Source organism: Mirounga leonina, unplaced genomic scaffold (assembly GCF_011800145.1).
Source record: "Mirounga leonina isolate KUSES-001 unplaced genomic scaffold, KU_Mleo_1.0 Mir_53, whole genome shotgun sequence".
Classification (NCBI taxonomy): Eukaryota; Metazoa; Chordata; class Mammalia; order Carnivora; family Phocidae; genus Mirounga; species Mirounga leonina.
The window spans coordinates 46,625,944-46,650,028 of record NW_023270807.1 but is presented as its reverse complement, the minus strand read 5'-3'; the positions used below and the strand labels follow the sequence as shown (position 1 = coordinate 46,650,028).

Here is a 24,085-nt window from a genome sequence, read left to right as displayed (position 1 = left end):
TGAGGATACAAAATTTTTCTTAAAGTTTCTTTTTAATGGAATTTTTAAATTGAATTTATATTTATTTAAAGCTTTAGTTTTCCAATGAGTTTTCATGATATTTCTCTTTCCTTAAATGATGAAAGATTCATTTAGTCCTCGTGTTTGTTAGATGACAAAGGTTGTAGATTGTTCTTGTGTGCACTCTTTAAATTTCAGTTGGCATGCTAGTTTACATTCATGTCACTTGTCTAGCTGGGATTATGCTAGAGTAAAATGGAATATTCCTTTGTCTTCTACTGCATGATCCTCTGAACAGATGGAGTATATGAATATTAGTCTCCAATATGTTCTGCTCTCCGGGAGCCTCCTGTCTTTTTTTCAACTACTGCACTTTCTTTATGAGTGAACATGAAACCAATACACATGTTCTTCCCTCCCAATTATTTTCTTGGACTTGGTGTTGATATCAGTAAAGGAAGTGTGACGTTCTTTAAGAGACTTAGATTGTCTAGAGTAGCAGTTTTCAGACTTTTGATCTCAGGACTCCTTTATAATCATTATAATTATTGAGGACCCTGGAGAGTTTTTTATTTATGTGGATTATATCTAGTGATATTTATCATATTAGAAATTACAACTGAAAATATTCATTTTAAAATAACAGTAAACCAATATTAATAGAAATAACATTTTTGTGAAAAATTACCACATATTCTAAAGCAAAAAACAATATAGTGTGAAGAGTGGTGTTGTTTTGCCTTTTTGCAAATTAAAGAATGTCTGGCTTCATTGAATACAGCTGGATTCAGTTTTTTGTGATGTCATCTGTCATATAGTCTCTGAAAAACTACAGTGTGTACTCCTAAGAGAGTGATAGTGAAAAGGGTAAACTATTTAACTTTATTATGAAAATAGTTTTGACCTCATGGACCATCTGAAAGAGTCCAAGGGAACCCCCTATAGACACCCTTTGAAACCACCTAGAAGATGGGGAAAGAAAGGGTTATAGGAGCAGTTTGCTCCATGATGTTGTAGACACACGTGGAAGAACAGCTAGCTGCCTAGTGTCTGTCTGGTTGGTATAAACCTTGTACTTATGATCTATAGTAGAATTTGAATGATCTATAGGGAATTTGAGTAGATCATTTTTGTTGTTCAGGCTTGCTGTCTGCGTGGTATACAAGGTCCATTGACCAACCTTTTTAATAGAGATCTTTAGCCTTGAAATTTTGGTGGCATATGAACTTTCTTTGTCCTGATATGAGGTTTAAAGTTTTCATCCTGCATTTTTCTTAGGTGTTTCAGTAGATGTTTTGGAAAGTTTGTATCAGAGCTGCTAGACAGATAATATTTTAAACTTCAAAGCTCTTAGTATTTGGTTAGTCTGAGAAGCTGCTTTCTTTTACATTTTATTATTATTTTCCTCTTATTTTCAGGGCACAGTGGTTATCTGTTATGTAAATCGGCGGAAAAACCACTCTAAATTTTTAGGCATTTATAAAAAGCAATAAGATTGACTAAAGTATTTTTTTTGCCTAATTGCCTATTTTTTTACTGATTGGCAAAAATAATTCATTTTCTTTCTTGTAAACTCCCCATTTTTATTTTAATATGATCAAGCCTGATCTTGGATTATTTCACACTTGTGAGGTCTTTTTCTCCTGAAATAGTAAGTTGTCTTTCTTCATTTCCTGCTTGTTTGCCTCTTTTAACTCCCTATTGTTTTCTTTAGGGGTAGTTATGTTCCCTGTAGAGTTGTATGTGGTTAGGGCTAAGTCAAAGAACATCCAAGAAACTGATCTTGAATGATTTTAGGAACTTATACTTGATTAAAAAATTAAGCAAGATTCTATCCCTCTCTCTCATCATACACATTCAAATAAAAAAGAAAAAGAAAGACCTAATAATCTCTTGAAAGTTCCTAGCAATAAATTTATTGCTTTTCTCTGCTTGGAGTCATTTTACTTTCTCATGTCCAGTTTGACTGCTTTATTAAAATTCTGTGGAAAACACTTTTACAATGATTTGTTTATTGCTGTTTTGGAAATAAAATTTGTGGTGTAGGATGAAAAGGCAATAAATGTGAAGATTTTTTCTGATAACATTTGTGAGGATTTAACAGAGAATTATGAAAGTTATTCTTTTACTACATTTAATTTTTCAAGGGATATACTCATCTAGTTTAATTAGAATTTATTCATTTATTATTTTTTGTGCACTTTGCTAGGTAGGAAATTGAGGTTTTATTTATATTTGTGTATTTCATTTGACATTCAGATTTATTTTCTAGGTATGGCCTGCTTTTATTTTCTTATTCTACCTCTAAATATAAACTCCTTAAGTGTTTGTTTAAGACTAGTAGTTCATAAAGAAAATCTAGCCATAAGGTTTGTTATTTATATATACAAATGTCTGTGACTTTTTTTGTGTTGTATTGTTTGTGTTATAGTAAAAGAAAAAGAAACTTTGAGAGTTTGTTATTGCAACTGTGGTTGAAGAGTATTTGCTTAAATGTGAAGATCTGTTATTCACACATTGAGGTTTTTCAGTGACTATGCTTAGTTTTTTATGTAATTACAGATATAATGGTGAAGACTTTTTGGCTTAAAGGCAGATGCAAGATAAAATGAGGATAACTTTATGTATTCTCATAATTCTGGTGTTTAGTTTTGTATTATCTAGTCTATTAATATGTTGTTTATTACTGAAATTAAATATGGCCTGATGGGTCCCTTCAGTTTCATTCATTTACCATTGCAGAGGAGGGTTTAAGAAAATCACAGTAATGCATAATAAAGAGAATTGCTTTTGTATAGTGAACCTCAATATTTATTGTCCCAGGAAACTACTTTTGGGGTAGTAAATCTGGAATATGAGTAGTAATTCGCTTAAAACATGAAGAAATCATTATTTCTGGTGCCAAATATATTTTAAACATTTTTATGAAAGATTCATAGTTCTAACATGGGGAAATTCCTGTATGTTTCCTCAGTGTAATAGCTTAAAATTTGTTTTACAGTTAACATTCAGGAGATGTGTATTAGTAGATTCAAAAGAAAAATAAAAGATTATTGGCCTCTAAAATGATTAGGAGGCAGTTTTTTCCTGAAAAAATTCTTATGGATTAATTCACTGTGGCTGTGAATCTACTACAGGTTAACAAAAGCATAGATAGGATTGACATATTGCACAAATGTCTTCAAATTCAACTGAACACTTTTTTTTTTAGGTGTGTAACTCTCATCAGTGTGAGCCCTAATTTGATATTAACGTCTGACCTAGGAGATTTATTAGAATTTTAAAATGAAAGACTAAAGTTCAATAATAGCGTTTGTCCTTTCCAGAGTTGCATAGAAAATTAAGTGAACCTTCTGTTAGTCATTGTTAAAATGATGGAGGGCCCTTGGTTCTAGCACAAGTCTGAAAGTAACTTTTATAGTCCATCTTAATGTTTTTAATAAAAAAAAAACCTCACTACTTGTCACATTGCTGGAAGAGTAGATATTTAACAACTTCGAACTTTCTTGAAATCTGCAGTATGTATTTCAGTTCTCCCCCAAGAACTGAAAAGATAATGTATAAAAATGGGAATGGACTTTGAGACATGATTGAGAAAATGTAAACTTTTAGAGTGGATAAGGAAAATCAGGGACCTATATTTTTTAGTTGGATTGTATTTCTTGGTCATTGAACACATATCTATCTGGTCATTTTTATGCTCCAGACAGAGCCAGTCTTACCAAAAGTGAAATATAGAAAACTGATGTATTATCAATGAATGATTGCAATCAAATTTTAAAAAAATTTCAAAATTTCTAGGAAAATTGATTTAAGGCTCTTTGTTTTATGTGCTTTTCTACATCTTGCAGTATTATTTCAATATATTATATAGTTTTACTTAGAGAGTATAGTCTGTGATGATGACTTCAGAGGGTTCAGGTGAAGCATTGAAGAACTTGATTTGATTGTGGAGTCACAGATTAACCATTAATATGTGGTAAAATCCTGTTATCTAACTAATTGGCTGTGATTTTGTATTTATTCATGAAAATGCTTTTGGCAGTTGCTTCAGAGAAGCCTTAAATTTACTGGTTTAAGCAGTCTCTCTAATGCTTAAGATTTTGAAGACAAATGCATGAGAAAAATTGTAAATCACAGGTGTGATTCTAGTGTATATTTGGTTTTGCAGCTTTAAGTTGTTCACCCAAAACTATTTTTCGTGTACCTTGTTTTACCAAATAAGATGCTTCTAGTTATATGGCCATGCCCTTATATCACTGGATAAGAGAGACCTCTGCCAATTAAACGATAATATGTCATTGCTTAATTGTGAGGTATGTCCTGTTTTCAGAGATGTGAAAACATGTGGGCTGTGAAATAGGGAAGAATGTATTTCCTGATAGAGAGCGGAACTCTGTATTTTCTCCATTCCAGCTTATAAAATTGGATCAAATAAAACAGTTGTTCAAATAGATTAGGCTGAGATCAGAGCATCTGTTTGTTTTCACTTTGTTTTCCACCGGTGTACTCTCAGTCTTACCTCAGTTGAACATGTCTGTTGGGTTCTGAGTGGAGTGGAGGTTAGTGGGAAGCTTTAAATGAAGACATGGAATATGGCAACCATATATTGTGATGTGCAGAGGAAATGTTTTAAAAACAGTGCTCATAATCAGAGCAATGTTGTCCAGCCAACAGTGAACTATTACAGCAGGAGACCAGTATGGAATACTGTGCTTCACCATAGAAGAAGCACCAGTACCACTGCTTAACAAACTGGGGTTGCAGCCACCAAACAAGTGTAAGATTTGCATGTATTCAAATAAAGAAACATGAAAAAAACCCACCAAAATATGTCAAACGTATGTATATACACACAAACACACACAGAGAAAATAAGCTGCATTTATTTAAAAATAATGTTTTGTTTTGGGTTTTTTTGGTTGTTGAGACATTTTATTGTATATGCTTCTCATCAATCAGTTGCTATTCACTTCAAACACTTAGAAGAGAAAAAGATCACAAAACATACCTATTTATTTTTATCCTTTTGTAAGCTTAAGAGTAAAATTTTTAAAAAATTTTATTTAAATTCAATTAACACATAATGTATTATTGGTTTCAGAGGTAGAGGTCAGTGATTCATCAGTCTTACATAATATCCAGTGCTCATCATATCACATGCCCTCCTTAATGTCCATCACCCAGTTACCACATCCCCCCATCAGCAACCTTCAGTTTGTTTCTTGTAGTTAAGAGTCTCTTGGTTTGCCTCCCTCTCTGATTTTGTCTTGTTTTATTTATTCCCCTCTTCTCCTATGATCTTCTGTTTTGTTTCTTAAATTCCACACATCAGCAAGATCATATGATAATTGTCTTTCTCTGGCTTATTTCGCTTAGCATAATACCCTTTAGTTCCATCCATGTCGTTACAAATGGCGAGATTTCATTTTTTTGATGGCTGCATAATATTGCGTTTTTCTCTCTCTCTCACACACACACATACATACACACACACTCCACATCTTTATCCTTTCATCTGTTGATGGACATCTAGACTCTTCCCATAGTTTGGCTGTTGTGGACATTGCTGCTATAAATACAGGGGTGCAGGTGCCCTTTTGGATCACTACCTTTGTATCTTTGGGGTACATACCCAGTAGTGCAATTGCTGGGTCGTAGGGTAGTGCTATTTTCAACCTTTGCAGAACCTCCATACTGTTTTCCAGAGTGGCTGCACCAGCTTACATTCCCACCAGTAGTGTAAGAGGATTCCCCCTTCTCCGCATCCTCGCCAACATCTGTTGTTTCCTGACTTGTTAATTTTAGCCATTCTGACTGGTGTGAGGTGGTATCTCATTGAGGTTTTCATTTGGATTTCCCTGATGCTGAGTGATGTCGAGCACTTTTTCACGTGTCTGATGGCCATTTGGATGTCTTCTTTGGAAAAATGTCTGTTCATGTCTTCTGCCCATTTCTTGATTGGATTATTTGTTTTTTGGGTGTTGAGTTTGATAAATTCTTTATAGATTTTGGATACTAGCCATTTATCTGATATGTCATTTGCAAAAGTCTTCTCCCATTCTGTCGGTTATCTTTTGGTTTTGTCGACTGGTGCCTTTGCTGTACAGAAGCTTTTTATCTTGATGAAGTCCCAGTAGTTCATTTTTACCTTTGTTTCCCTTGCCTTTGGAGACGTGTCTAGCAAGAAGCTGCCTGTGGCAGAGCTTGCTGCCTGTGTTCTCCTCAAGGATTTTGATGGATTTCTGTCTCACATTGGGTCTTTCATCCATTGTGTGTCTATTTTTGTGTATGGTGTAAGGAAATGGTCCAGGTTCATTCTTCTGCATGTGGCTGTCCAATTTTCCCAACACCATTTGTTTAAGAGGCTGTCTTTTTCCATTGGATATTCTTTCCTGCTTTGTCGAAGATTAGTTGACCAAAGTGTTGAGGGTCCATTTTTGGATTCTCTATTCTGTTCCATTCATCTACGTGTCTATTTTTATGCCAATACCATGTTGTCTTGATGATTACAGCTTTGTAATAGAGCTTGAAGTCAGGCATTGTGATGCCCCCAGTTTTGGTTTTCTTTTTCAACATTCCCCTGGCTATTCGGGGTCTTTTCTGGTTCCATTCAAATTTTAGGATTGTTTGTTCCAGCTCTGTGAAAAATGTCAATGGTATTTTGATAGGGATTGCATTGAATGTATAGATTGCTCTAGGTAGCATAGCCATTTTAATGATATTTTTCTTCCAATCCATGATCATGGAACGTTTTTCCATTTCTTTGTGTCTTCCTCCATTTCTTTCATTGAGTGTTCTATAGTCTTCTGAGTACAGATCCTTCGCCTCTTTGGTTAGGTTTATTCCTAGGTATCTTATGGTTTTGGATGCAATTGTAAATGGGATCGATTCCTTAATTTCTCTTTGTTCTGTCTCATTGTTAGTGTATAGAAATGCAAGTTATTTCTGTGCATTGATTTTATTTTATTATTTTTAAGATTTTATTTATTTATTTTGACAGAGAGAGAGACATAGCGAGAGAGGGAACACAAGCAGGGGGAGTGGGACAGGGAGAAGCAGGCTTCCCGTGGAGCAGGGAGCCCGATGTGGGGCTCGATCCTAGAACCCTGGAATCATGACCTGAGCCGAAGGCAGGTGCTTAACGACTGAGCCACCTAGGCACCCCTGTGCATTGATTTTATATCCTGCCACTTTGCTGATTTCCTGTATGAGTTCTAGCAGTTTTGGGGTGAAGTCTTTTGGGTTTTCCACATAGAGTATTGTGTCATCTGCAAAGAGTGAGTGTTTGACTTCTTCTTTGCCATTTCGGATACCTTTTATTTCTTTTTGTTGTCTGATTGCTGTTGCTAGGACTTCTAGTACTATGTTGAACAGCAGTGGTAATAGTGGACATTCCTGCCGTGTTCCTGACCTTCAGGGAAAAGCTCTCAGTTTTTCCCCATTGATGATGATATTCGCTGTGGGTTTTTCATAGATGGCTTTTATGATATTGAGGTAAGTTCCCTCTATCCCTACATTGTGAAGAGTTTTAATCAAGAAAGGATCCTGTATTTTGTCAAATGTTTTTTCTGCATCTATTGAGAGGATTATATGGTTCTTGTCTCTTTTGTTAATGTGATCTGTCACGTTGATTGATTTGCGAATGTTGAACCACCTCGTTTCATTGATCTGTTCTACTGTTCTTTTAGTTTCTATTTCATTGATTTCTGCTCTGATCTTTCTTATTTCTCTTTTCCTGCTGCGTTTAGGCTTTATTTGCTGTTCTTTCTCCAGTTCCTTTAGGTGTAGGGTTAGGTTGTGTATTTGAGACCTTTCTTGTTTCTTGAGAAAGGCTTGTAGTGCTATATACTTTCCTCTTAGGACTGCCTTTGCTGCATCCCAAAGATTTTGAACAGTTGTGTTTTCATTTTCATTTGTTTCCATGAATTTTTTAAATTCTTCTTTACTTTTCTAGTTGACCCATTCATTCTTTAGTAGGATGCTCCTTAGCCTCCATGTATTTGAATTCTTTCCAACTTTCCTCTTACGACTGAGTTCCAGTTTCAAAGCATTGTTGTCTGAAAATATGCAGGGAATGATCCCAAGTCTTTTGGTACCGGTTGAGATCTGATTTGTGATCCAGGATGTGATCTATTCTGGAGAATGTTCCATGTGCACTCGAGAAGAATGTGTATTCTGTTGCTTTGGGGTGGGATGTTCTGAATATATCTGTGAAGTCCATCTGGTCCAGTGTGTCATTCAGACCCTTATTTCTTTGTTGATCTTCTGTCCATTGCAGTGAGTGGGGTGTTAAAGTCTCCTACTATTATTGTATTATTATCAATGTGTGTCCTTAATTTTGTTTTCAATTGGCTGCTCCCATGTTAGGGGCATAAATACTTACAATTGTTAGATCTTCTTGTTGGATAGACCCTTTAATTATGGTATAGTGTCCTTCCTCATCTCTTATTCCAGTCTTTGGTTTAAAATCTAATTTGTCTGATATAAGGATTGCCACCTCAGCTTTCTTTGGATGTCCATTAGTATGATAAATGGTATTCTACCCCCTCACTTTAAATCTGGAGGTGTCTTTGGGTCTAAAATGAGCCTTTTGCAGACAGCGTATTGATGGGTCTTGCTTTTTTATCCAATCTGATGCCCTTTGTCTTTTGATTGGGGCATTTAGCCCATTCAGTGTCACTATTGAAAGATAGGAATTTAGTGCCATTGTATTGCCTGTAAGGTGACTGCTACTGTATATTGTCTCTGCTCCTTTCTGGTCTATGTTACTTTTGGGCTCTCTCTTTGCTTAGAGGACCCCTGTCAATATTTCTTGTATGGCCGGTTTGGTGATCACAAATTCTTTTAGTTGCTGTTTGTCTTGGAACCTTTTTATCACTCCTTCTATTTTGAATGACATCCTAGCTGGATAAAGTATTCTTGGCTGCATATTTTTCTCATTTAGCCCCCTGAATATATCATGCCAGTCCTTTCTTGCCTGCCAGGTCTCTGTGGAAAGGTCTGCTGCCAATCTAATGTTTCTGTCCTTGTAGGTTACAGACCTTTTGTCCTGAGCTGCTTTCAGGATTTTCTTTGCCTCTCAGATTTGTAAGTTTCACTATTATATGTCAGGGTGTTGACCTATTTTTACTGATTTTGAGGGGGTCCTCTGTGCCTCCTGGGTTTTGATGCCTGTTTTCCTTCCCCAGATTAGTGAAGTTCTCCGCTATAATTTGCTCCGATATACCTTCTGTCCCTCTCTCTCTTTCTTCTTCTTCTGGCATCCAAATTATTCTAATATTGTTTCGCTTTATGGTTTCCACCTCTCTCTCAAATTCTCCCCTTGTGATCCAGTAGTTGTGTATCTTTTTCTCAGCTTCTTTTTCTCCATCATTTGATCTTCTATATCACTAATTCTCTCTTTTGCCCCATTTATCCTAGCAGTTAGAGCCTCCACATTTTTGGCTTCATCTCATTAATGGCCTTTTTGATTTCGACTTGGTTAGATGTTAGTTGTTTTATTTGTCCAGAAAGGGATTCTCTAGTGTCTTCTATGCTTTTTTCAAGCCCAGCTATTATCTTTATAATTGTTTTTCTGAACTCTAGTTCTGACATTATTAGTGTCTGTATTGATTAGGTCCCTGGCAGTCAGTACTACCGCTTGTTCGGTTTTTTGAGGTGTGTTTTTCCATCTTGTTATTCTGTCCAGAGAAGAATAGATGAACAAGAGAAGAAAATACTAAAATGACAACAAAGACCCCAGAGGAATATACACTAAACAAATCAGAAGAGACCCAAAACTGGGGGAAGAAAAAAGGAGAGAGAATATAATTAGACAGGTGAACAGAGTAGAGCAATACACTGGATTCTGTGTGTATTTTGGTCCCGTTTTTTTGAAAACTAGATCCCAAAATTGTAACGAAAGAAAAATATTTACAAAAATAAAATTAAATACATTGAAATGATATAATGTAACTGTAAAAATGGAAATTAAAAGACAAGAAAAAACATAGGAGAAAAACAACAATAAGTACAACAAAAATGAAGGGCTATGAGCAGACAGGTGAAGAGAACAGAGTAGTACACTGTCTCCGGAGTGTATCTTGGTCAGTTTGTTAAGGAAACTACCTCTCAAAATTGTAAAGGAAAAAAAACCTTATATATACACAAAAATGACAATAAGTACACTGAAAGGTTAGAATATAAATGTAAAGATGAAAATTAAAAAAGACTTTAATGAAACAAAAAAACCAAAAAAACCAACAAAAAAAAAAAAGGAAGAAGAAAAAAAAAGAGAGAATATGGTCAGGCGGGTGAATAGCCATACATTATATTTCGGGTGTTTTTTGGTCTGTTAGAAGAAACTGCATCCCAAAATTGTAAAGAAAGGAAAACTTATATATATACAAAAATAAATATAATGAGGGGATAGAATGTGACTGTAAAAATGAAAATTGAAAAACACTTAAAAAAAGGAGATGATAACATAAGAGTAGGTTGAAAAAGGAAAGAAGAAAAATTTTTAAAAAAATTTGAAAATTAAAAAGTTAAAGATGAAAGACTAAAGAATCATGGGAAAAAAGCCGTGAGTTCTATGTGCTGTATTTCCCTAGCACTGGAGTTTTGCAGTTCTCGTTGATCGGTAAACTTGGTCTTGGCTGGATTTTCTTGCTAATCTTCTAGGAGAAGGGCCTGTTGCATCGATTCTCAAGTGCATTTGCCCCAGGCAGAGTTGCACTGCCTTTGCCAGGGGCCAGGCTAAGCAATCTGCTTGGGTTTGCTCTCTGTGGCTTTTGTTCCCTAAAGGCTTTCCCTGTGGCTTTAGAGGATGAGAATGAATTGGAGTCCTCCCTATGCCCTGCCCTGGAGCCTAAAGCTCGGGACTCCACTCCTCAGTATACCCTCAGAGAAAAACAGTCAGTCACTCCTGTCTCCTTGGTCTCCAGCTGCACTCCGTGCTCCCCCGGCCTGTGACTGAGCATTTCTGCGGCAGGCATACTACACTGTTTCCAGTCTCCAAACCTAGCAGACTCCTGCGCTGCTCCTCCCGCTGCTCCTCCTGAGGAGAAAGAGTGGTCTTGCAGATTCTGCTGTTTATTGGGCCCCTGCTTGAAGAGCAGTGGCCCGACTCTGCTGTGGATCATGGTTTATGGCAACCCTGAACTAAGAACTCACTCCTGGGCTCACTCTTTGCAGCGCTTCCCCGCTCAGTTACCTGGGAACTCTGCCATACTCAGGCACCCCCGGTCTTCCTGTGACCCCTAGGATCCTGAGACCACACTGTCCCAGCTTGGGTTCCACCCCCCGTTTAGCAGTCTGAGCTATGTCCCTCACCAGAACAGACTTCTAAAAGTTTCAATTTTGTTCTCTGATGTTCTATCACTTGCTAGTAGCCTGCTGATGGAGGCTGCCTCCCCCTATGGTCTGTCTTCCCATATACCGCCTGGATTCACTTCTCCGCACCTCCTACCTTGCAGAAAGTGGTCGCTTTTCTATTTGTAGAGTTGCAGCTGTTCTTTTTTTCCATCTCTTGTTGAGTTCACAGGTGTTCAGAATGTTTTGATAGCTATCTTGCTGAATTCCTGGGACCAGATGAAATTCAGGTCTCCTACTCCTTCGCCATCTTGGACTCCTCAGCTCCCATTGTGGTTTTGATTTGTATTTCCCTGATGCTGAGTGATGTTGAGCATTTTTTCATGTGTCTGTTGGCCATTTGAATGTCTTTGGAGAAATGTCTGTTCATGTCTTTTGCATATTTCTTGATTGGATTATTCTTTGGGTGTTGAGTTTGATAAGTTCTTTATAGATTTTGGGTACTAGCCCTTTAAAAAGATGAGGTTTAAATACTCACATATTTGGGTCACCTTTTCTAAAAATATTGGTGTATTGTAGATCATTGTTTTATGAGGATATAGTTAGATTTTATTATTGATTCTAGGAGGATTCCAAAGATATTTTTATTTTTATTAAATTTATTTATTTATTCTTTAAAAGATTTTTATTTATTTATTTTACAGAGAGAGACACAGCAAAAGAGGGAATACAAGCAGAGGGAGTGGGAGAGGGAGAAGCAGGCTTCCTGCTGAGCAGGGAGCCTGATGCGGGGCTCGATCCCAGGGTCCTGGGATCATGACCTGAGCCGAAGGCAGACGCTTAACGACTGAGCCACCCAGGCGCCCCCAAAGATATTTTTAGATGTTATTTTCAAGTAGAATCTTGAATGACTTAGTTTTATTTACTTAAGAACAAAGGAGTAATAAATCCAGAATGGGGTTGTTACTGGTTTAAGTGCATTGCTTTTCTAGTACCTAAAATATACTTTGCTTAGTCTTACCTCTGAAACCTATTATTTTGTGTCAGATACCCCAAAGCTATGGGTTTCTTCCACTAGTTGTACCCATTCCTTTTCCTCATTCACAAGGATTTTCATTTCTTGGCATATTTTTATCCTTTGCCTTTCTTTTTGCATGTCCTTAGAATTTCTAGTCTTAGTCTAGGGACTATGAATGCACATATGTGTCTACCTATACTGTTTACACATGTGTGTACCCCATGAGAAGTGGAGAATGTCTCACCAGGCTGAAGTATGTTGAGACCTTTCTGGGAAAGAATCTGTAAGTAGATGCATAAAAGAGAACTAGTAAGAATTTTAACGTGGACATAGGAGACTAATGACAATATAATTAGTGAAAGCAAGTTTTCTTTAAAGGTGTTATGTTAAGGGATGCCTGGGTGGCTCAGTCGTTTAAGTGTCTGCCTTCGACTCAGGTCATGATACCAGGGTCCTGGGATCGGGTCCTGCTTTGGGCTCCTTTCTCAGGAGCCTACTTCTCTCTCTGCCTGCCACTTTCCCTGCTTGTGCATTCTCTCTCTCTCTCTCACAAATAAATTAATAAAAATCTTAAAAAAAAAAGTGTTATGTAAAATTCTAGTGAACCATGTAATTGCTTTGTTCATTAAATTGTTGTTAAATGCCTAACTTTATAGGAAGAAAAATCACTGTAACAGAGGTATAATGTATTTTGCTATTTTGTTCATGAAGTATTTTATACAGCATTTTAGATACAAATCTTAGGTCCTCTTTTTATATGATTTCTATTTCTATTTCTTTGCTAGTTTAAAATTGATACAAAGAATAAGGGAAATCTTACATGTGTTTTTATATTGTGGAAAACAAAGTTTATTTCCTCAGGTCTTACTACCATTTTCTCTACTTTATTAGGCTGTAGATCATGTTTAATTTACAGATGAATGCGATCTGGCATCCCAGTATGGGTTATCCTCATCCAGAGATATTCATTGTCTCTTAAAGATCTCGTGTGGTGGCTAACTGGGTCACTTGACCCATCAACCGACAGAGGAACTATGGCATCATTCTATAGTCTGCCACTTCTTGAACAGCCTCTCAGCAGTAATGCCCAATGAAGGAAGTCATGCTTTCCTGCTGATCATTATGACTTTGAGGACAGTCCAAATTGTATCATCTAGAGAAGTTTAGTGACAAAAACTTACTGCAATGAGCTCAGGACAAGACTGCCCTCACTTCAGACTCTAGCTACAAGTTTTGGCCCCCAGGCCCCTCTTTGCTTCAGACCTGCTGTCTACAAATTCTGGGGTTCCCAGGGACTCCCTCAGGTTTGATAATTCAATAGAATGATTCAGAGACTCAGAAAAGCACTGTAGTTATCATTACAGTTTTATAATAACAAAAGAAGAACTGCATGGGACAAAATCTGGGAGGGGCCCAAATTTGAAGCTTCTGGTGGTCTCTTCCTGGGGAGTTATGGACAGCATTACAACTACTTCTGGCTAAGATACATTGACAGTACCCAAAGGGTATTGCCAACCAGGGAGTCTTTGGTGTCCAAATTTCATATTGTAGTTCAGTCACATATTGCCTGCATGGCTGACCTTTAGTCTTCAGCCCTTCTAAGAGGTTTGGGCTGATAGATTTAGTCTCTAGTTCCTTTGGAGGGCAGAACTGATATGGCATGTTCCAGAGTCTCCATTGTAAATCACATTGTAGAGTCTCTGGTGGCCGGACACCTCAGGCAAACAAAGATATGCTTGTCAGGCAATACATTCCAGGGGCCTAGAGATCATCTGGTAGTAGAGGGCAAAGGCCAGACCTCTCTTTCGGTAAAGTTAATTCTTTAGTACACACCTATTCAAACAAAGAATGTATTTTTGAATGAGATGTAGTGTTGTTTTGCAGTTTACCAGGTAGGTAGCTCTTTGTTTGAAAGTCTTAAATTTTATTTTAAAAATAAAAATGATTCCCCCTTTATGTTCAAATTACAAATATTTAACTTCTTTCTTTGTTTCTCTAATTTTTGTCCCTTTTCTTGTGACATTCAGACCAGCCACTTATGTAGTTTAATTTTATTTTTATTGCATTACATATGTATTTATGGTTAAGTACCCCTTCTGTTCTTGTATTCTTTCTAAAAGTGCTTATTTTTCTTCCAAACTCGTAGGTCATGCTCTTTTACCCACAAAGGAAATATTTACCTATACTTTTTACCAGCTGCAATCTGTGTAAACATTCTGGAAAACATTTAGGAGAGGTTTCCCAGAAAAAAAAGTACTTTAATAACCATGCTAACGAAGCTTGGACTATATAGGCAGTGAGGAGCACTCAAAGATTTTTAGTTGTGATTATGACACATAACAAATTATTTTAGAAAGTTCTAGTGGAGGTGAGTAGAATTATTTTGGAAGGAGGAAGGTAACCTATAAGCAAGACCAGTTAGGACCCTTTTAGTGTTATCCCTGCTGACAATAATGAAAGTAATAAGGGATGATTGATGAGAAGGTTATTAACAATGAGAGATGATTTCATCTTTTAAAAAGTCTTACCCCTGTGGCATCTGGGTGGCTCAGTTGGTTAAGTGACTGCCTTCGGCTCAGGTCATGATCCCGGAGTCCTGGGATTGAGTCTTGCATTGGGCTCCTAGCTCAGTGGGGAGCCTGCTTCTCCCTCTGACCCTCTCCCCTCTCATGCTGTTTCTCCCTCTCTCTCTCTCTCAAATAAATAAATAAATAAATAATTAAAATCAAGTAAGTAAATAAATAAAATATCAAATAAATAAATAAATAAATAAAATCTTTAAAAATAATCTTACCCCTTTAATAATCTGTACAAATATTAACAGCTTTTAAACTTCTTTTAACAATTTTTTAATGTTTTCATTTCACACAGTTTCTTGGGCTAATTCCATGTGGTTTTTTTTTTTTATTATATTATGTTAATCACCATACATTACATCATTAGTTTTTGATGTAGTGTTCCATGATTCATTGTTTGCATATAACACCCAGTGACTGAGGGTTCTAGATGGGGAGGGGGTGGGAGGATGGGTTAGCCTGGTGATGGGTATTAAAGAGGGAACGTTCTGCATGGAGCACTGGATATTATTCCATGTGTTTTCTATCTAACTATATCTATTGGCTTGTTTTTATTTATTTACTTAATTTATTAAATTTTTATTTAAAAATTTTTTTGAGAGAGAGAGTGAGCATGTGTTTGGGGTTGGGAAGGGGCAGAGGAAGAGGGAGAGAGTATCTTAAGCGGGCTCCACATGGGGGTATGGAGCCTGACTTTTGGGGCTCAGTCTCACGACCCTGAGACCATGACCTGAGCTGAAATCAAGAGTTGGATGCTCAACCAGCTGAGCCACCAAGGTGCTCCTGGCTTGTTTTTATTTGGTCCCAGAACTGTGCTGTTCATTTTATATTTATTCAGTACAATTTGTTGAAGTGAGGACTTACTCTGTGCCAGATTACTGTAAGATGCTGAAGATAACAATGATATGTGTTTGGTTTTATTTACCTCAAAAAGCCCACAGCTCAGTTTGATGGTCAGAAATTAAGAGGAAAATCCTGTGGTAGAAGGAAGTGCAGGGTGCTATGAGACAATGTTGAAGGAGCATATAACCTAGATGAGAGATTAGGAGAAGATTTCTGGGAATGTGATGCGCTAGCATAGAAAAGCAGTCAAGAACATGGGCTCTGGAGCCAGAATGATTTTGGATTCTCAGTTCCTTGCTGCGTGACTTTGAGCAAGTTCTAAACTTCACCTTTAAAAATGGGGTTAGGGGTGCCTGTGTGGCTCCATCAGTTAAGCAGCCGACTTTTGATTTTGGCTCAGGTCATGATCTCAGGGTCATGAGATCGACCCCAGTGATGGGCTCCACGCAGAGTGTGGAATCTGCTTGTGATTTTCTCTCCCTCTACCCCCACCCCACAGCTTGTTTGTGTGCCCCAGAGTGTGCACTCTCTCTGTCTCTCTCCCCCTTGCTCTAAATAAATAAATAAATAAATAAATAAATAAATAAATAAATAAAATCTTTAAAAAAATGGGGATAATAATGGCCCCTATTTCATAATATTGTTATGAGGCTAAAATGAGTTAATATATGTAAAGTGCTTAGAAAAGTGCTGGCATATAATGTTTAGATGTTTTACCTCTTCCTTCTCATCTGTTTTGTTTTGTTTTTATGGATACATGATTAGTACTCAGTAAACATTTGGATACAACTGGATGAGAGATGAAATTATAAGTACTTTTTTATTTTCTCAGAAGTCTTTATTTTTATTTTTTTAAAGATTTTATTTATTTATTTGACAGAGAGACAGCAAGAGGGAACACAAGCAGGGAGAGTGAGAGAGGGAGAAGCAGGCTCCTCGCTGAACAGGGAGCCTGATGCAGGGCTCGATCCTGGGTCCCTGGGATCATGACCTGAGCCGAAGGCAGACGCCTAATGACTGAGCCACCTATGTGCCCGAGCCACCTACATACGCCTCTGAAGTCTTTATTTTATTTTATTTTAAGATTTATTTATTTATTTGAGAGAGAGAGAGCATGAGAGGGGGAGAGTCAGAGGGAGAAGCAGACCCCCCGCTGAGCAGGGAGCCCGATGTGGGACTCGATCCCAGGACTCCAGGATCATGACCTGAGCTGAAGGCAGTCGCTTAACCAACTGAGCCACCCAGGTGCCCGCCTCTGAAGTCTTTAAACAGCTCTATTAAATGCACTTTACTGTAAAATGATTCTTTTATGTATATTTAGATCCATATTAACCACAAGTCATAAACCCTGGTAGGCTCCAGAAAGTTGAAGCTCCTATAATACTTTAAAAACCTTGAGTTTGCTTGTAGATGAAGATGTGCTCTCCCGTTCATCATAGTTCTTACTAGTCCCTGTTGTCTTACACCCAGTCTTGTTCAGGTTCATGGCCTGGCATCTATAGATGTTTGAGTTTGGGACCTCCATAGTAGACCCTGACACTAGCTCTTCCAGGATAAAAACTGATAGATTTCTTTTAAATCTCAAACACTTGATAGAATCGCTGTGAGTTATTGGCACCAAATGAATGTTTGTTGAATAAATGAATGATGCCTCAGTTACGAGATGAGAAAGAAGTCTAGCACAAAGACTTTGCTTGTTCCATGAGGGTGAGTTGACTTTTATTTTGTAGAATTATGAGGGAATTTTGGTAAAAGTAAGATTAACAGCTACTAAAAATAATAAAGAACCTATATTTCCTAGAGGAATTTTGTTCTTAGATTTTCTAACTTGTCATGTGGGATTCACCAGAATTCTTAAGCTTAATTTTAATTGTAGTAGTATGGATTGAAAGAGCCAATGAAGCTATTTATATTTTGATTAGCTAACTTTAATGATATAGTTGTTGAATCAACAGTGGTAAATAATGAAAATCAAATCATTGTTTTAAAAAGGAGATCATGATCTTGGCTTTTTGGTGAGCAAAAAGGATGAGTTTTGTAGACTGATTTTGTACTGATTAGAAGAATATTTAGGGTACAGAAGCATTGAGTTATCTTAGCCTAAACCAGAAGTTAGGCTTTAGGAATGAAAAAGGATGAACAGTAATATCCAGATGAGGGGAAATTTCCATTTTGGGGGGATTGGTGAAGTAAAGCCATGAATTCTAAGGGAGTTATGAAAGCACAATTAAGTAAGTAGATATAAGCTACTATATTGAGTGTTCTTGGGCAGTCAGTTGGGGGCTATGTGGGGATATCTGCTCAGAAAATGTTTGATGTGAGTAGAATAGTCCAAAACAGGAATGTGGAGATAATTTATTCTTTTCTTGTTTAAGTATTCCCTTAGTGTCTTTTTCTTTACTTTAACGAATCGATGTTGCAAATTTGCTTTCTCAGTTACGCTGTGGATTCATTTTCTTCTTCATTGTAGTCTTAAGCTATCCTTTTACTTATTTCTAAAAGGTTCCTTTCTATGCTTTGTAACTTTGCAGTTTCTGTTTTGTTACGTTTCTAATTTCAAGCGCTTTTGCATTATCTTTCTCTGCTTATGCATTTATAATGATTTGGTTTCCAATTACTTTCTGATTCATAGACACATAAAACACCAATTCAGAGTCCATCACCTGGTATAAAACTTTTTTGTCATTTCCACCAAGTTTTGGTCAATAGATAGTTACATGCCTTCTCTAGGATGTTTCAGATGGTATTCCAGTGATGGGATTATGTTCATAGGTAAGCAGGTTAAAATTTTATAAAACTTTATGACACACTATCATGCTTCATTAATAATTTTTTGGTTAATTGTGTTTGCTCTTTTACCTTTTATCTAATATTCTTCTAATTTAATCTGGAGGAAGATAAGATTATAATTTTTTTTTTTAAAGATTCTATTTATTTGACAGAGAGAGATAGCGAGAGCAGGAACACAAGCAGGGGGAGTGGGAGAGGGAGAAGCAGGCTTCCGGCCTAGCAGGGAGCCCGATGTGGGACTCGATCCCGGGACCCCAGGATCATGACCTGAGCCGAAGGCAGACGCTTAACGACTGAGCTACCCAGGCACCCAAGATTATAATTCTGAAAAGGAATGTATCCTCGTTTAGGATAATTCACCACATATTACACTTTAAAGCTTCTCCGGGGTTTTGCAGTTAAAATTTTATATTTTAAAAGTAAGATAGCTTTTAAGAAATTTGTTAGAAGCATTTTAAAAACAACTTGGGTAATTAAGTTGAACTGTCTTTCTGTAGAGAGATTGATAGGAAATGGCTAATTACATCATTGCATTTAATGTTTTTACTAATGAATTAAAATTAAGGTATTATTTAGGCATATTGGCCTAGGCTTATATTATCATTGGGTCCCCAATATCCTTAATGCTAACTGGATTTCTAACATTAGTAGGCAGTCAGGAAATATCTACCTAATTGAACATTGCTTGAAATTTTATTTTTATTGAGATGTTATCATCCAATAAATTAAGAAAAACTTAGGCTAGCACTTTTTATGTAAGAATACCAGTGCAACTCATAAATAAGTTTTACTTAAAGTATAGAAGAAAAAAAAACCACAGTAGCTTAAAAGTGTAGGACATTCTATTTTGACAAAAGAATACCAAAGTGGGTTTTTAAATTACCTGCTAAGTTATTAAAGTAAAAGCTGACTTTTCAACCCATGCTCTTTTAACTGTGTGTGAAACTCTTTTTGACTCCTTGGTTAACTATTCCTTCCTTGGTGTTCTGTAAGTGTTGCTGGGTGAACTGGGGAGACCCTGGACTGTGGGACCTCAACCCAGCCAGACAAAGGAGTTACTGAAGGTTCTTGGTCTTGTAATGTGAATTCAAGGACAGACATGAAGCACAGTGGATGAGCAACACAAGCAGGAAAGTTTATTAGGTGAAAAGTAGAGATGAGAGTGCTATCCTCAATCTAATCCCATGAGCGCCAATGAGAGAGAGGGAGAGAGAGAATCAGAGAGAGACAGAAATAGAGAGAGGCAGAAATAGAGTTGCATGCCTGGGGGTTTGGGTTTCTATCTTGTATTGACAGTTGTTAACTAGGGGGTAGAATATTTATTACTTGGGGTGGGGATTTCTTGGGACCAGGATTTCATGCTCTTTCTTCCTTATTTGGTCAGGGATTTCCAGCCTCCTTTGTCAGCCATCTTGGGCTCCCTGGTTTGCTACAGCTTCATGTGGCTTTGTTTTGGACTGCTGCCAGGACAGGCCTCTGACTTTCCCAGTAGCTGGCCATGACTTCCTCCTTGCCTACGTCCAGATACCCTGTTTAGAACCCAGCTAACTGCTTACTCTGGCATAAGTGTTTTCAAGACATCTTTACCCCTACTGAATGTTTTTTTCTACTTGTTGAATTATTTACTCAGAGAAGAATCCTAAATTCTCCATGTGTAATTGAGGATTTTTGCCTTATTTTTATTATCTACTCTGTCAGTTTTAAAAAAAAAAGCATTTATTTTTTTTAGGTACATATACATTTAAGATTGTTATAGGTCCTTTTTCATTTCTAGTAATATTTCTTGTTCTTAAGTCTTTTTTGTCTAATATTAATATAGGCTAGCCACTTCAGCTTTCTTTGCATTAGTGTTAGGATTTTTTTTTTTAAAGATTTTATTTATTTATTTGACAGAGACAGTACAAATAGGGGGAGTGGCAGGCAGAGAGAGAGGGAGAAGTAGGCTCCCCGCTGAGCAGGGAGCCCGATGTGGGGCTCGATCCCAGCATCCTGGCATCATGACCTGAGCCGAAGGCAGACACTTTAAGTGACTGAGACACCCAGGGTGCCCCAGTGTTGTTAGGATTTAATACCTTTTCTATCCTTGTACATTTATCTTTCTATCTATCCATCCATCCATCCAGCTTTATTGAGGTATAATTAACCTATAACATTGTGTAAATTTAATCTGCCCTTCTACTTTTAATCTTTATATACAAAGTGGGTTTATTGTGGACAGCATATAGTTAGTTGGTTCTTGGTTATTTTTTTCTAATCTGACAATTTCTGCCTGTTAAATGGGGTGCTTGTACCATTTAAATTTAATGTAATTATTACTATAGTTTGGTGTGGACCTACCATCCTACTACTTTGTTTCTATTTGCCTGTGTGTTCTCATTTCCTTTTTTCCCTCTTGCTGTCATTTGGATTACTTGAGAATGTTTGGATTTCATTACAGTTCCACTTTAGGCTTATTAGGTATACATCTTTGTTTTATATTTTAGGAGTTGGTCTAAGGGTTATAGTATGTCTCTTTAACCTTTCCCTGTTTACCTTTAGATAATTTATCACTTTATAGTTGGGGTAAGAACCATACAACAATATCATTCCATTTCCTGTCATATATTTTGCTTCCAAACATGTTAAAACCACACAGTACATTTTAATATTTTGCTTTAATTATCTTTTAAAGAAATGGAGAACAAATATTTTATATTTATTCTAGTTTTTAACCATTTCTTTTTCTGTTTTTTCTTTTTTTTGTTTTTACCAGTCATCTTTGATTGGATGTTAATTCTCAATTAGGATATGAAAGGATTCAGGGTGCCAGGCAAAAGTGATGGTCAGGAATGCAGAATGTGCCTCCACAATGGGCCCTCTTCAGTGGTCCTTATGTAGCCACTCATGTTTGAGTTCCTTATAACAACAACAGTAGTTGAAAAGCACATAAGCTGCCAGCACCATAGAAATCCTGGTGACGTCCCCCGCTTTTTCACATTGACATTCTTGTTGTAGCACTGGTAATAACCTCTTTGAAACACTCCAGCAGTACCTTTATGGATGAAATTCTACGTCAGTATCCAACTTGGCAGCTCTCCTAGTTTGACATCCATAAGCTTCTTTTCCTTCACTGGTACAGATGATGCCATCTTGGAGCCCTGGGTGTCTGTTATATCTAGTTTTCAACCATTTCTGATGTTCTTTGTATTTTTTGTTTAGATACAGGTTTTTGTTGTTTGTATCATATTTTTTCTACCAGAAAACTTTCTTTTAAAATATTCTGTGTTATGGCCTGGTGGAAATTCATTCTATCAGATTTTGTCTGTTGGAAAAATTTTTTATTGTGCTTCCATTTTTTTAAAGATATTTTCACTTGCTGAAGATTTTTGGGTTTATAGTTTTTCTACTAGTACTTTAAAGCTGGTATTCTATTATCTCCCAGCTTATATAATTCATGACAAAGAGTCTGCAGTCATTCTTATTTTTCTACCTCTGCATGTAAGTTTTTTCCTTCTTCCTACTGTGGTTTGTGTACTTTTTTCTTAAATCCTTCTTGTTCTCTAGGCTACTATTGGGAAGTGTGCTTGTGCAAATGTGTGTTTAATTTTGCAGTAATCTGAGGCATTATTCCTTCCAACTGTTCTTGTTTCCTTATCACTTTCTTTTTAAAAATCACTCCAATTGTACAGATGTTACATCTTTTTAATCTCTCAGCTCTTTGATTCTCAGTTTCTTCTCCCCCATTTTCTTTTTGTATTTCAATTGGAAGAAATGATACACTTTTCTTCTTCAAGATTCTTTCTTCTTCAGTGATTCTTTCCTTTGTTGTGTTCAGTCTGCTGATAATCCCATTGATTATTATTCCCATTGATTATTGTTCTTTTTCTCTGATACTGTTTTTTATATCTTTCATTTCTCCTTGTCTCATTTTAAAGTTTTCATCTCAGAAATCTGTTCTGTTTTTTAGCTGTCTGACTTGAAAGTAGTTACCTAATCTCTGATAGCCTTAGTTTCCTTTTCTGGCAAGTTAAGTAATAATATAAAACACAGAAATACATATCTTGTGAGGAATTATGTATTTTGAATGTATATATGTTAAGAACCAAGCACAACACTTATTATAGGTCCTTGGTACATGATAGGTGCCACTGTAAATGTTAAGAAAGACTCTCTCGCTATCTCTGTCTCTCTCTCTCTCGATAAATAAAGTCTTTTAAAAAAGAGAGGGAGGCGCCTGGGTGGCTCAGTCAGTTAAGTGTCTGCCTTTGGCTCAGGTCATGATCTCAGGGTTCTCCTAGGATTGAGCCCTGTATTGGGCTCCCTGCTCGGTGGTGAGTCTGCTTCTCCCTCTCCTCCCTGCTCATGCTCTCTCCCGCTATCTCTGTCACTATCTCTCATATAAATAAATAAATAAAATCTTAAAAAACATATTGTCTGGAGTAATCAACAAGGAGTAAACAAGAGTGAAAACAGGACTATTTCTTGTTTTGACCCACAAGGTTTCTGATTCATAAAAAGAGTAAAATAAAAAATGAAGTTATTTTCATTTCTGCAGTAGGTAACATCATATCATTTAGAGTCTTGCCAACTCTGTACTGTTACATTATACATATGTACATACTTTGTATCAGGGATGATCCATTATATGAATTTGAGACTTTTGATCTAAGAATGGAAAAGCTATGTTTATTTGCCATAAATCATGTACCTACAATTAAGGAGGACAAATTCTTTTAACCTTTAAAAAGTTTTTTAGGGGTGCCTGGCTGCCTCAGCTGGTAGAACATGCAACTCTTGATCTTGGGGTCATGAGTTCAAACCCCAGGTTGGGTGTGGAGCCTACTTAAAAAAAAGTGTTTTTTGTTTTTTTTTTTAAAGGTGATGTGGCATTTGGTTTTCATTGCATTATTTCTCAGCAGATTTTGTGCTATGAATTTAGCAGGTTACCTTTTCTTACATGATAGGGTACAAGAAGTATTAAGGTTATACTTTTCTGTCTTGCTTGAACATTTACCCTTCATTAGTTCATGGATATTTGAAAAAAGTTGAAATAGAACACAAAGGTCTTAATATATATGCTTCTCAATATGAATACAGGTTTAAAAAATTTTTCCTCTAGGATCAATATATCACGTACATGAAACAAAGGTTTTAATCTAACATTGCCTTCCACATTTCCAGCAAGAATGTAAGCTGATATTTTGACTCTTTGATGCTTACGGTTTATTTTTCTTCTCTTAAAAGGAATTTATAAGAAATCAGTGTTTTTAATTCACATGAAATTTTTTATTCTGGCAAATTGCCTTCTCAATTGACTAGGTCATTTAAACCTCTGAGTGCATTGGAGACAAATCTATTAATCTCAGAACTGTCCTGAAATTTCTGCCCATTTGGCCAGACTCTGGATAATATGGCTGTAAGATTCCTAATTTGCCAGCTCCCCACTTAAGAATTCTTAGTGTTGTAGTAAAAGGAAAAAACAGAACAAAAAAGGAAACTTCAAGAGCCTTACAGTTTTTTTAAAAAATTATGTTGGGGTGCCTGGGTGGCTCAGTCGTTAAGTGTCTGCCTTCGGCTCAGGTCG

General features: G+C 36.7%; 1 protein-coding gene and 1 pseudogene across 1 annotated transcript in view; one reads left to right on the top strand and one right to left on the bottom strand.

Moving 5' to 3' along the window:
* RNGTT (RNA guanylyltransferase and 5'-phosphatase) overlaps positions 1-24,085 on the top strand; it is a 319,549-nt gene that overhangs the window by 129,198 nt on the left and 166,266 nt on the right. The window lies entirely within an intron of this gene.
* On the bottom strand, positions 21,382-21,650 carry LOC118001303 (annotated as a pseudogene).